The following is a 12,599-nucleotide window of genomic DNA, read 5'->3' as shown; positions in this document are numbered from 1 at the left end:
CATCTGGGCAACATCACAGTACAAATTAGCATCTAGAAATGGCTGGCATAATTCCAGCGGGCAGAACTTCATTGCTGGCCCTGCTCATGAACAGGGTTAGGGTTTATGCTGCCAATGAAGACATTTGGCCTCCAGAATGTTCAACAGGGTTTGTGTTGAAGTTCCAAAGTATTCCTCCAGGGGGAGCAGTCCAAAGGTGTCCGCTAGGCATGAGAGCGTTGGGGGCGGTGCACAGGGGGCAAAAGTGGTTTAAGGTTAACTCATCCAGAATTCATTAGACACGTGTTCACCCACTGGAATTTGCCAGAGAGAATCCTAACCTCTGAAAAAGAAATTTGTCCACATCATTTCCTCTACTTCACAGAAATAGCTTAAATAGGATGCAGTAGAGGCAGGGGCCTCAATAGACCTAGTGTGAATATAGAAGGCAGCAAAAGTAGTGGTTACAAGCCTAGGTTCCAGAGCCTGGATTTGAGGCCCAGTGCTGCTGCTTACTTACTGCTTACTACCTGTAAGTCCTTAAGTTGCAACTCAATCTTTCTGTGCCTCCATTTCTCATTTGTTAGCTGGGGATAATAATATTATCTTCCTCAGTTATGGATGGAAAGATTGTGTCCCCCTCCCCCATTCGTATATTGAAACCCTAACCCCCAGTGTGATGGTATTTGGAGGTAGGGCCTTTGGGAGGAAATTAAGTTCAATAAGGTTATGAGAGTGGGGCCCTCAGGATAGGATTAATGCTTTTATAAAAAGGAGGCGATGCAGGCTCTGTCTCTGTGCTCTGTACCATGTGAGGATACAACAAGAAGTCGACAGTCTGCAACGCATCATATCCCAACCAGCCTGGCACCCTGATCTCAGACTTCCAGCCTCCAGAACTGTGAGAAAATAAATTTCTGTTGTTTATAAGCCACATGGTCTATGGTGCTTTGTTATGGCAGCCCAGACAGACTGACACCACCTCATAAGGCTATTTTGAGGTACACGTAAAGCTTTTACAGAATGCATAGCAAGCCCTCAGGAACCTTCCATCATTATATCAATAGCTGTAATTTGGAGCTGACTTCTTGATACTTCATTTGTGTAAAGGCATTCACCATCCCCACTACTCCCTGGATATGACTTTTATTTATAGAAGTTCTTTTATCGGAGGAGTTAGAAATAGATTTCAGACCCTGTGCTCATTCTCACAATATCATCCAGAAGTAGATGAGAGAACAGCAGAAAAGAGGGTTTTTCTAATTGATCATTGTCAAAGATAGGAAAATGAGGCTGCATATTTTTAGATCATCTGGACTTTCACCGTCTCTTTCTTGTCACAGCGGCACCACAAACTTCGTGACTTCCCCTGGGAACTGCTGATGGTGAATTTGTCACCCCTTTAGAAGGGGCGGTAAAGGCGAGGAGGAATGAAGATATCCTCAAGTTGTCATCATTTGAGTGATGCTTAAGTATAATGGCTTTTGGTTTTCTATGCAGGAACTTCTGCTAGGTTTACCACAAAAACCCACAGAGCAAAAAGGAATGGCATTTGTTGTTGCTTTGATGAAAGCTACCTCCCAGGCAAGATGCTAATTTTAGGAGAAACGATCTTATTATTCCAGTGTAGTACATGTAATGAAGAGGGGTGAGACACTGGCTGTTAGTTTAAGACATAACAAGACAAATTTGGTTTCTAATCCATTTCCCTGGACCAAGATTAATATATTCCCTATACTAGACTTGGAGAGAAAGGAGTCATTTCCCAAGAGTAGAGGCTTCTGGATATCTCTATTTGGGTATTATAGGCATTCCCATCAGTTCGGTCTTCTGACCCAGTGGATTCTCAGTTACAATTTGTCGAATGCAGTGTGATATGTTATCGTATAAAGCAGAAAAATCCCCTGAATCTCTGCAGGTAGATTAGAACTAACTGGATCCAGCTCCAGTTTTCTTCCCACACTTGAACTTGTTCCCACAGATTCCACAAAGACCATTCTGAATCCATAGCTTTTATCTTTAGATATATTATATCTAAAGGCAGCACAAAGTAGTGGTAATGAGCCTAGGTTCTAGAGCCTGGATTCTGTATCCTTTTATCTTTAGATATGATATGTTATATCATATGTTAGATATGTTATATCGTATCTAAAGATAAAAGGGTATCAGAATCTTGATTGACTCATTAATTGACCCCTAATACCTTTCCTTAAGCCAGTAATTCCAACAGAATTTTCCCCTTATGTAATAGGGTCCAAATATCTCATTCCCTTGGACCAAAATGCAATTGCCCTGTGGAGTCTTGTTACTTCCCTGCACTCTGCCCATGTTCTGATTTTGAAAGTAGCTAAGTGTTTACTTAGCTACTTTCACAGCTTCCATGTTACCACTGTGGTTTGTTTATACAGTGTGGCTTACTCTACTCTAGCTGAGCTGATAAACTCTGATGATCTCAACGCAAAGAATGAGCCATACATGGCAACTTGGGGGCCTGGAAGATAAAGAGCCAGAAAGATGAAAGAGGAGTGGGCCTTTGATTTGAGCCGAAGAAAGTTGGCGTGTTAGTGCAGATTTTTCTATGAGATGATATAACATGTTTCCCAGTAGCGACATGCCATCTGGCTGCAGTGCTGTTGGTATCGCTCAGCTTCCCGCTGGAAAAAGCAGCAGGCAGACCAAGCTCAGCCAGACGCCTCCAGACATTTCAGCCTCAACTGCACCCAATGTGTGCCTTGCCGGCTCTTTGCACCAAGTTCTGAAAACCATCTGCATGTAGAAAAAGTGTACTTTCTCTGCTTCTGTATGACACTTCTGCTGAAGCCAATTTACATTATCCTTCAGAAGAGCCATTTTGTGTCCAAAAAATTTAATGAGTTTTTTTTAAAAAATTAAGAACAAGCTGTTTTATTTTGAATGAAAAAGTCTCCTTCTGCCAAGAATTCTTTTTCAACCTAAATCTCAAAAACCACAAGCAAAGAAAGAGTTGTTCCAAGACCAAGCCAAACTGCCTTCCAGATTTACCTGAAATGAAACAATCAGCCACCCAACAAAATGAGCCAATGGCAGGGTAAATCCAGGATAACCAGGCAAAACGAGCTGTAGAATGGAGGTGAGAGACAGGTAACTAGATGAAGGATAGGAGCACGTGCTTATCATTCTCCTTCCCGCATAAGGGTTGGTGTGGCTTCATACTGGAGTTGGAATTAGTGGATAGATCTAGGTCGGAATTGAGATCTGGTCAGCATGTAAGGACCACCATTCCTCAAGCACTCACCATCTGCCATGCACTGTGCTAGCACTTCACAGACAATATGTCTCTGTGGGTACTATTGGCATCCCAAATTTACAGATAAGCAGGCTGAGGCTCAGAGAGGCTGAGGAATTTGATGAAGGTCATTCAGTGGCAAAGCTAGGATTCAACCAATGTCTGGTAGACTCCAAAGCCCATGCCTGGTTTTAAGCACATGCTCCACTGTACTTAGAGGCAGAATACAACACCTATGATGGGCCTTGTACTACAGAATACAAAATGTGTTATGTATGTCCAAGGTTACCCGCTAAGGGAGAATTCAGTATTTTACTGTCAAATTCAATTCTAAGATGTTTCTTATTCCTGCAAACCCAGGAGAATAATACTGAATCTTTATCAAGCATCTACCAGGTATAAGACATAGGAGCACTGTAAAATTCATGACTTCATCTAATCACCACTGAATGGTAGGTATTATTTTCTTCATTTTACAGGAAAGAAAACTGGCTTGGAGAAGTGATGTAACCTATCCAAGGTCATGTAAAATTAGGTTGAACCATGTGAAAATGCCATTTTGTAGGTCAAAACCAATCAAGGTAATCAATAGTACCTGGCAAAATTGGAAGCTGAGTCCAGGTCTGCCCCCTAACTAGCAAAGGAATAGTCTTTAGAGGACACGGTTGGATTCAATTTTCCTTAATGTTGATTGGAAAATAATGCCCCAGATCAGAGAGGAATGACAGACTATCAGAAGCCACTTGTGGTGGCTTTACAGTGTGTGAACTGTCATATGCTTCTAGAATGAGCAGACATGGAAGATGGTAGGAACGCTGTCTCAGTGGTAGAAGCTAGACTCAGCTCTTGGAGATTGTACCACACACCCTTCTCCTGTCGTCTTGTTGCTTTGCACATGACCCCTGTTTCCCTTTAGCTCCTGTTCCCTTCAGGACTCCCTGATTCCTGCCCTTGGATTCACCTCACACTTGTGCATCTCCTGTTCTGACTTGTTTGGACTGAGCTCTTCCTTTGGAAAGGCCCCCAGCATTCTCTGGCGCCGCTTGACTCATCTCCTCTCCTGGTTCCCACCCCTCTCCTCACTCTGGGTCTATGTACTTTTGCTCTCGATTTAACCCTCGGGGGCTTTTGGCTCCTGCTCCCAGGCTCAGTCTTGCCTGGGCCCAGCCCTGCATGAGGCTGATCTTGATGTTCCCTCAGATCCCAGTTTTCCACACCAGCCACTCTGTCTCAGGCTCCAGCTGATCTGACTTCCCTCCCCTTCCTCCAACCAACTGTGTGGGCTGGGACACAACAGGCTTTGAAGGTTTTGGTGATAAGTTTAAAGGAGGTGAAAACTTAGCTAGTTCTGTTTGGTTCCCACAAGTAGGGAGGAATTCTTCAGAGAGTGGGCAACACTGGCAAAAGCCATGAGAAGCTAATGGCTGTTTATGATTTCAGGAAGGATAGCTGTGATAAAAGGGTCCGATAGTAAATGGTGAGGGAGGGAGAAAAAAATATAGGGATTAAGTTCTGTTGGCTATCCAAGAATGCAAATCACCTAACAGCTTAGTTCTGTCAACCTAAATAACAGGGAGAGGCTCTCTAATAGAAAATATATTTATTTGGGAATAGAGCAATGCCACGGGAATATGTGTGGTACAGCAATTATATGCATATTCAGGAAGGTAAAGGAAGACAAGGTTTGTTTTTTTTTTTTTGAGATGGAGTTTTGCTCTTGTTGCTCAGGCTGGAGTGTGACGGCACAATCCCAGCTCACTGCAACCTCCTCCTCCTGGGTTCAAGCGATTCTCCTGCCTCAGCCTCCGGAGTAGCTGAGATTACAAGCATGTGCCACCACGCCTGGATCATTTTGTATTTTAGTAGAGGCAGGGTTTCTCCATGTTGGTCAGGCTGGTTTTAAACTCCCAACCTCAAGTGATCTGACTGCCTCGGCCTCCCAAAGTGCTGGGATTACAGGTGTGAGCCACCGTACCTGGCCAACAAATGTTTTTAAAGGAAAAAAATAAGGAGCCTCAAACAATTGTTTTAAAATAATTATCTTTGGCTGCAAAGATCAATAACAAGGGTGGCACCAGTCTGAGGTTGGATGGGTGGTTGTTGAGCTGATGTCCTTGCAGAAGTATTTTTTGTGTGTAAGGTTGTGATGGCTATTGGTCAAGGTTGTGGGTTTTGCTGTCTTTTTGTGATAATTTCTGTTATCAGGCATGAAAGCATGAGAACCCTCTTTCATGACCTTCTCCAGCTCTGTCAGGTTTTTTTCCTTCTCACATTGATGACTCCATTTTGATCTTGATAACTTTCAGTGACCAGAGGAAACTATCAACCAGGCAAAAGAAACAAGCAGGTTATGTACCTACAGAGAAATAGAAGAAAGAGAAGCTGATTCCCACAGTTCAACTAAAAAGGAAAAAGGTCTTCCTCTTTCCCTAAAGAAAAGTGGTGACTAGGGATGGAACAGATGGGATGCAGAAGGGGAGATCAACTGTTTTGTCACCTCTTTCCTTATGGCACATTTTAACCTCCTGGCCAGCCTAAGAATTTGGCTTCATCTCCATAGGCCAACTAATTAAAAAGATGAAAATTTTAAAGAAGATTTGGGAACGAGGACTCCAGGGAAGGTGATGCTGAAGAATTGTAATTGCAAGAACCCAATCAACTTTATGGGAAAATAAAAATGATTATAATACGCACATTTGGGATGATTGGCAGGTGGATAATAAGAAACCACTAATTGGTGTTTTAACCTACCTAGGACCTATTTAAGACCTGGCAACTCTAGAACTAGGCAACCGATCTTATGTAAAGACAAATACAGTGAGGAACGTCTTTTCCCTAGAGTCCAATCATTCTTGCCCTCTCTGAGGTATAACTACATAGATGGGTTGTAGTCACACTACTTGGGTGTGGCAATGAAAGGAGACTTAGGGTATAATGAGACACTAGACATTTTGATTGGGAGGTACAGGGGCCAGAAGACAGCAAAGACAGGGATCTGAGCCTGGCCATGCAAGTCTCAGAGAGTTAGAACCCTTCCACTTCTAAACTGAAACCCTTTTTGGACTGGGCCACTTCCTCCAAGCAGGACTTAGAGGGTTTTTTAAAGCCCAACACTACGGAAGAGGTTGTATGGGGGACGTGGTTACTTTGGTGGGTGTAGGAATGTTGATCAGTGAGTGGGTTTTGGAGTCAGATGCCTGGATTTAAATCCCAACCTACCACCTTGTACCATTTAAGAAAGTCTCTTTAGCTGCTTTTTTGTTTTCTTAACAATAAAAATAGGAAAGTAATAGCTACCTCATAGGATTAAGTAAGAGCATGTATGTATGTGAAACACTTGGCATAGGGCTTCATTTGTACAAAATACTGGAAAAAGAATAAGTGATGTAATGAAGATGATGAAAATGATGGTAATGATTCTTAGTTTGAGAGTCAGAGTAGATAGTGAAAAAAGATGCTTTAGTTTTCAACTTCAGAAACTTTCTTGACTTCTTTTTAATGTTTAACTTTGCTCTCCAGATGCCTTCCAAAAACTTAGTTTTCCTGCGGACATGCGACCTAAGTGTGGACTGATACATGTGAACAAGAGGTTCATTTCCTCTTTTTTTCACACTGCCTCCAGAGCAATGTTCTTTCCCTTTCTATCTATCCCACTTCTCTTGCAGATCGTGCTTCCTGACTTAACCACAAATAGGTGAGAGAAGACACTTGCTAAAAGCCAAGCCCTTTTTCCTTTTGAGTTGGAGAAGAAAGCACCCCCTCTATCAAAGTGACATGAGAAGAACTGACTGCAGAGTAGCTCTGTATTACTTCTGGGTGTGATATCAAACACCATATAATGCATACCCTTTTAGATGGCAGGGTTATTGAACAGAAGAATAGAAGGTCCTGATTTTGAGACTGTTACTTGATACTTCTTTAATGGAAAATATTTAGTGTCCATTTACTGGAAGTGATGTACCTCAGTACCGTGGTTCAGTGGGACCACACCGATTTAAACATGCCTGAGTGTTCCATATGCTTGTGGTTAATGAGCATTATACTTTGGTTGTTCTGTTTTCTGTCTTGTAATGTCCAGCCTTGCCTCTGTTGCACATGAGAAGAAGGGGGTTGGGAGTGCTTTGGAGGCAATTCATTTTGAAATCAAATTGACTAACAGAGTTACTGTGGGTCAATAAATATCCTTGATCATGTTTATTTCATTTTGTGTTCAAGTATGGCAATATTTACGGTTTGACTCAAATGGATTATAATTAAAAAAAAGAATGGTCATCTTTCTGAACATTGATTGTTTCCTTATGTTTTTACAAATTAAACATATACACATAACTTCATCAACGTAGATACAATACAGTCACACCTCTCCAGCATTATTGGGGAATTCAGTCTTCCATGATAAGAATATTCCAGAAAACTGAAACTTATTCCCTTTTTGATTAAATATGTATTAATTTTAGTCATTTAAATGAAATCTTTTTTGAAATGTGTGACATAGTTCTCTGACTTCCTGAACAGCTAATCTTTTCTTTGCTAAGTCAGGGTGAGCATTCAACTGTCATCATTATGCCGGTCCAGTACTGGCCAAAGTGTTAGCAAGATTCCATCACTAGGTGGTTCTGGGTAGTGAGGCCTTTGGAATTCTTGGTTCTGATTTTGAGAATATCTTTTCTATCCCTCCTTGCCACCATTCTGTTGGTGTAACTTCTTGCTGCTATCAGTAGGCCACTTCTACAATTTCTCCTTAAACTAGTCGTATCTACTCAACTTTGAATGAGCAGACCAGTACCCAATCTTAGTGGACTTTTAAGTACATTGAGAGTAAAGATTCTCTGAGATTTTCTTAGGAATAAAATAGGCACATTTCAGTACATGAACACTGTGAGACCTATTTTGAATATTGTAGTCTCCTTTTGATGTTTCCCCAAAGTTTTCTAGATAGGAGAATTTGCAAGATATCTGAATTCTAGGTAATTGAGAGATGTTGCTGTGATCTTGAAAAATTAATCTATCACTTTAAATTAATTTACCTGTGTGTCTATTAGCTCCAGCAGTGAACGGTGCAAGTCCTCCTAATCATTCTGACCTACATGAATCCCTTCCCTGATTCCTTAAGGGTAGCATTTTGATCCCTACCACACAGTTGGTGGCTTATTATATGTAGTAGATCCCTGAACTTCACCAGAGATACATTCTAAAGCCTTAACAAATCTGCAAAATTGCAAAAATTATTACAACATAATAGTATCCTCCATGCAATGCAATAAAGTGTTATAAAAAATTTAAGTGCTCTTTCAGTCTCTTAATGACTGTGTAAATGTAGGACTTACTTATAATGCTGGTTCACTGTCTTTTTAGGGACACTTCTTACAAAGAAATGCAACTTTATCATTTCTCCAACATTACTGCATGGAACCTGACAAAGGGAAGCAAAACCTGGTTTTGAGGTGGACATCACAGGTTACATGGGGAATTTTTCAAGAGAAGACAGAAATATGGACATTGGTGATATGTCCTATCTTTATAAATTTATTGGCAACCAATTTTTAAATTTTTAAACACTCTGTGAGTTGACAATGTGTAAGATAAGCTATGCATGTATGCCTGGACAATTTTGCTGGTTGTAAGTCTGTATCTTCAATTATGATTCATGAGAACTCATTCAAATTGTGCATTGGAGAACGCTAAGGATATATCATACTTAATGTATGTTGTGATTAATTCATCTATGAAATCTTACCTCTACAAGTCAATTTTAGGCAACCTGAAAGAAATAAACAGGCCTTCTGTGTGGTTGAATACATAGCAGACTTGTCATGTCTGTTGGGTCTTTGTAGGAGATTTTCAAGGAAATATAATATTGTGGTACCCAACACTGATATGCATTTATCACAGAGGGCATAACACTGTGAGAAACACAAAAGAGTACAGGAGAAACAAAAAAGAATGAGAAGAAACTGCAGCAATCCCTGTAGTCTTGTGGAAGGGAGCACACTCATAGGACCTGGTAAGCTGGGGGAAGCAGGAACCACAGACCGTAAACACAGGAAAGAGTGTTGCCCAAACTGTCCACATACAACCTGGGGAAATGGGAAGATGTGTTATTACTCAGGGAAACGTTCATGCAGGGTATGAATCTTAAACTGGGTTTTAAACGGAAAGAGGACCCACCAAATTAGAGGAGAACTACTATTCAGAGTCAAAACGTAGAGACTTCTGAGGACTGAGAAGTCTCTCCAAAGAGAACTGAAACTTGACTGTCTTTCCTCAGACACAGTGAAAAATCATTCTCTGTGTGAACTGTTTATTTGTATACACATAGCATGTTTCATGACAGGTTAGGTGAAAGTAGAAAATGTGAACGCTGAGAATATGCCGGATATCTCTGTTAAACATTAAAGTGATTTCTATGATAATGAATGCATGCTTACCGAGCTGTGAAAATTTCAAGTGAGATGAATTACCAAGTACCTCGGTGTATTTAACAACCCTGGGATGTTATCGGGGCCGGGAAGTTAAATTTAATGCTGCACATCAAACATCCAGCCAAGCACCCAAAGAATGTGGAACGAAAGCTAAGGGAGCCACGCATCTTTAGAAAAATCCCTAAACTTGACCAACAACATCTGCTTGCTCAATTCCTCAAGTTTCAGCAGGCTGGGAGCCAAATTTTCTGAATTCACTTCATACCTGTGATAGCTTCCCAAACTAACAGTTTTTGTTTTTGTTTGGCACACAGTAGTCATGGATGATATTAGGAAAAGAATAATAAGATGGGGTGAAAGCCAGAAATGGACATGGCAGCTGCTGGAAGGCAGAAGTGGAGTTCAGCTGACTTCATAGGCATTAGCTCAGAATGATGGGCTGGAAGGAGAACAGCAAATGAAGTTCTAGTAGGTACACAGCTCTGTGCTGGGTGCTATGAAGAGATCCAAAGAAATGCGGGTTGTCTGTGTTTGCTGCCAAGGAGCCTACAACATGGCCACTTTAAGAGGCTTCAGTAGGGAGGCAGATCCCTACTTTCATGTCCCGATTTCATCACTGTCATGTATGACATTGGGCATGGCACTTAACTTCTTTGAACTTCAGCATCTTCATACGTAGAATGGGGCTAGTACATCTTAAAGGTTCTTCAGGATTCAACGAGATAAACTGGGCAAAAGAGCTTAGTAGAGTTTCCTGGCACAGAGGCCACATACATTAAGTGTTGGTTCACATCTTTGTGGCTGTAACAACTTGGCATCATATAAAAGACTGGATTAGAGATAGTTCCCACATGATGGCCTTATTGTCCAGGCCGGCAGATATAAATCACAGTATCTGGCCCAGATCGTACCCTTGAATTGTGTTATCAGGGCGGTCTCAATGGAGACTCTGGTAGGTACAATGCAGGGTATAGCCTCATGTGGCTCTGTATTCTTGGAGCCTAGCACTGTGTAAAATGCATTAACAGATGGCTTCCATAGGAATTTAGAATAGAATTTAATAGGAGAGACATAACCTGAGTCCTAAAAGCTTGAAGCTGAACATTATTGTAAAAGTCATTCAGTCTAAACAGCTTATTTTATGGAAGAAGAAATCTGCTTGCCTCTATTCATGCTACTCAGAGAGGCGATTGCTAGGAGGAACAGAGCTTGGGGAGGGGTTGGCTTGTGTTGTTGCCTCTTGTAGCCCTGCCATTGCTCAGTCAATGCAGCTCCCATACCTGCTGAAGGCAGAGCAGAGGAATTAGTAGAAGGTGTGCTTCTTGCAGGAGCTGAGCTGTTCCCCAGGAACAGTATGGCTGTCCCTCTAGCCTGCAATGGTTTTGATATAATTCTGCCTAGAGGTGGAGGGATGAACCAAGATGACTTTCCTAGGATGCTGCTGGTAATACTGAGGCCCAGGATTTTAAAACACACACACAGTGGGGGTGGGGGGCGGGTAAATCCTCTTTAAGAGGGATGGGGGAGAATGAGCAAGCTTGGCATTTCCCTTGGGATGGAGAAGTGCATGAAACGAGTTACCTTATTTGAGTCTATGCTTCTGTAGCTACCTTGTGCTTTCTAGAAAACAATTATGCCAGTAAATTTCATTAATTTTATTTCTTTGGGTAATTTGCTGACTGTAATTGGCTTTGAGAGTGTAGTGATTGCAGAGCCTCTGTGGGTAACACAAAAATGAAAACAACCTTTTCTCAGTGTGATGAAATGTAATTGAATGATGATTCCAATTTTTAGTAACCCCCAGAACATTAGTGCTCTGGGAGTACAGCTTCTGATGATAGTTACAAGATCAAATATCACCCCAAAACGAATAAAGCACCATGGTGATGACCAGTGGAGGCCATCACATTTGCCCAGAAAAAACAATAAAACAACAATAATAGAGGCTTCTATCAGCGAAGAACCAGGTACCATTCTAAAATTTTTGTGAACTAACTCATTGAATCTTCACAATCACCCTATGCGGTAGGTGGTGTTATAATCTTCATTTTGTAACTTTGGAATCTAAGGCAGAGAGAGATTTAAATAAAGCAACACTTATTCAAGTTTACACAGCTAGTGCAGAGTGAAGCCAGCCAGGGAAGAATTCTTTCTCCCCAACCCCATGATGCTCACACACTGGATCCGTTTATTTCCTGCCGGCTCTCTTAATCACCATCCTTTGGCTTTTGTTGTTTTGCATACACGTCCCATGTATTAGGTTGAATCATAGGAAATTAATGTTTTCACAGACCAAAAATTATTGACTTTTAGTAGTGTCTTATGGTTTGACCTAATATTCCATGGTTCAGGGGTTATTCCTATTAATAAGACAACTGGCATTTTATTTCCCGGAACAGTCTATTGAGAAATGCATGTGACCAAAGTAATCACAAACGAATCCACCCAGGATGAATCTCAGAATTCTTGCCTGGAATGTTGGAATGGAGGTTGTTATGCAGAGACATAAGATCCAGACTCCTAGAGATGAATCAATAACAGCTTAAAAATAAAACATATCCCTGGAATTTCCATATCTATCCATAGCGTTGAGAGGCACAAAATGTAGAGTCAGGACTGTGGATAAACGACACCTGGTCACTGGTCTCCCTATATTTTCACTTCAATGAGCCAATTAGTCCTCTTCTTAGTTTAAGGCCATTGAGTTGGGTTTTTTCTTATTCCGGATCACATATCAGTCATTCTTGAGCGAAGAGAGACAAAAGGGGATTTTAACTTTGCAATGGACATGAGTGATAGAGACAGGAGAAACATCTGATGATGTTTTCATCCAGGTCCTCTGACTCTTCAGCCAATAAGCCACATAATGCTGTGACAAGGACAAGCCTGTCTTCACCACACAACATGCTTTCTCCTTTTCCCTGCAACCTTTC

Source organism: Callithrix jacchus, chromosome 2 (assembly GCF_049354715.1).
Source record: "Callithrix jacchus isolate 240 chromosome 2, calJac240_pri, whole genome shotgun sequence".
NCBI lineage: Eukaryota > Metazoa > Chordata > Mammalia > Primates > Cebidae > Callithrix > Callithrix jacchus.
The sequence above is the reverse complement of the archived record's forward strand: the minus strand, read 5'-3'. Positions refer to the sequence as shown.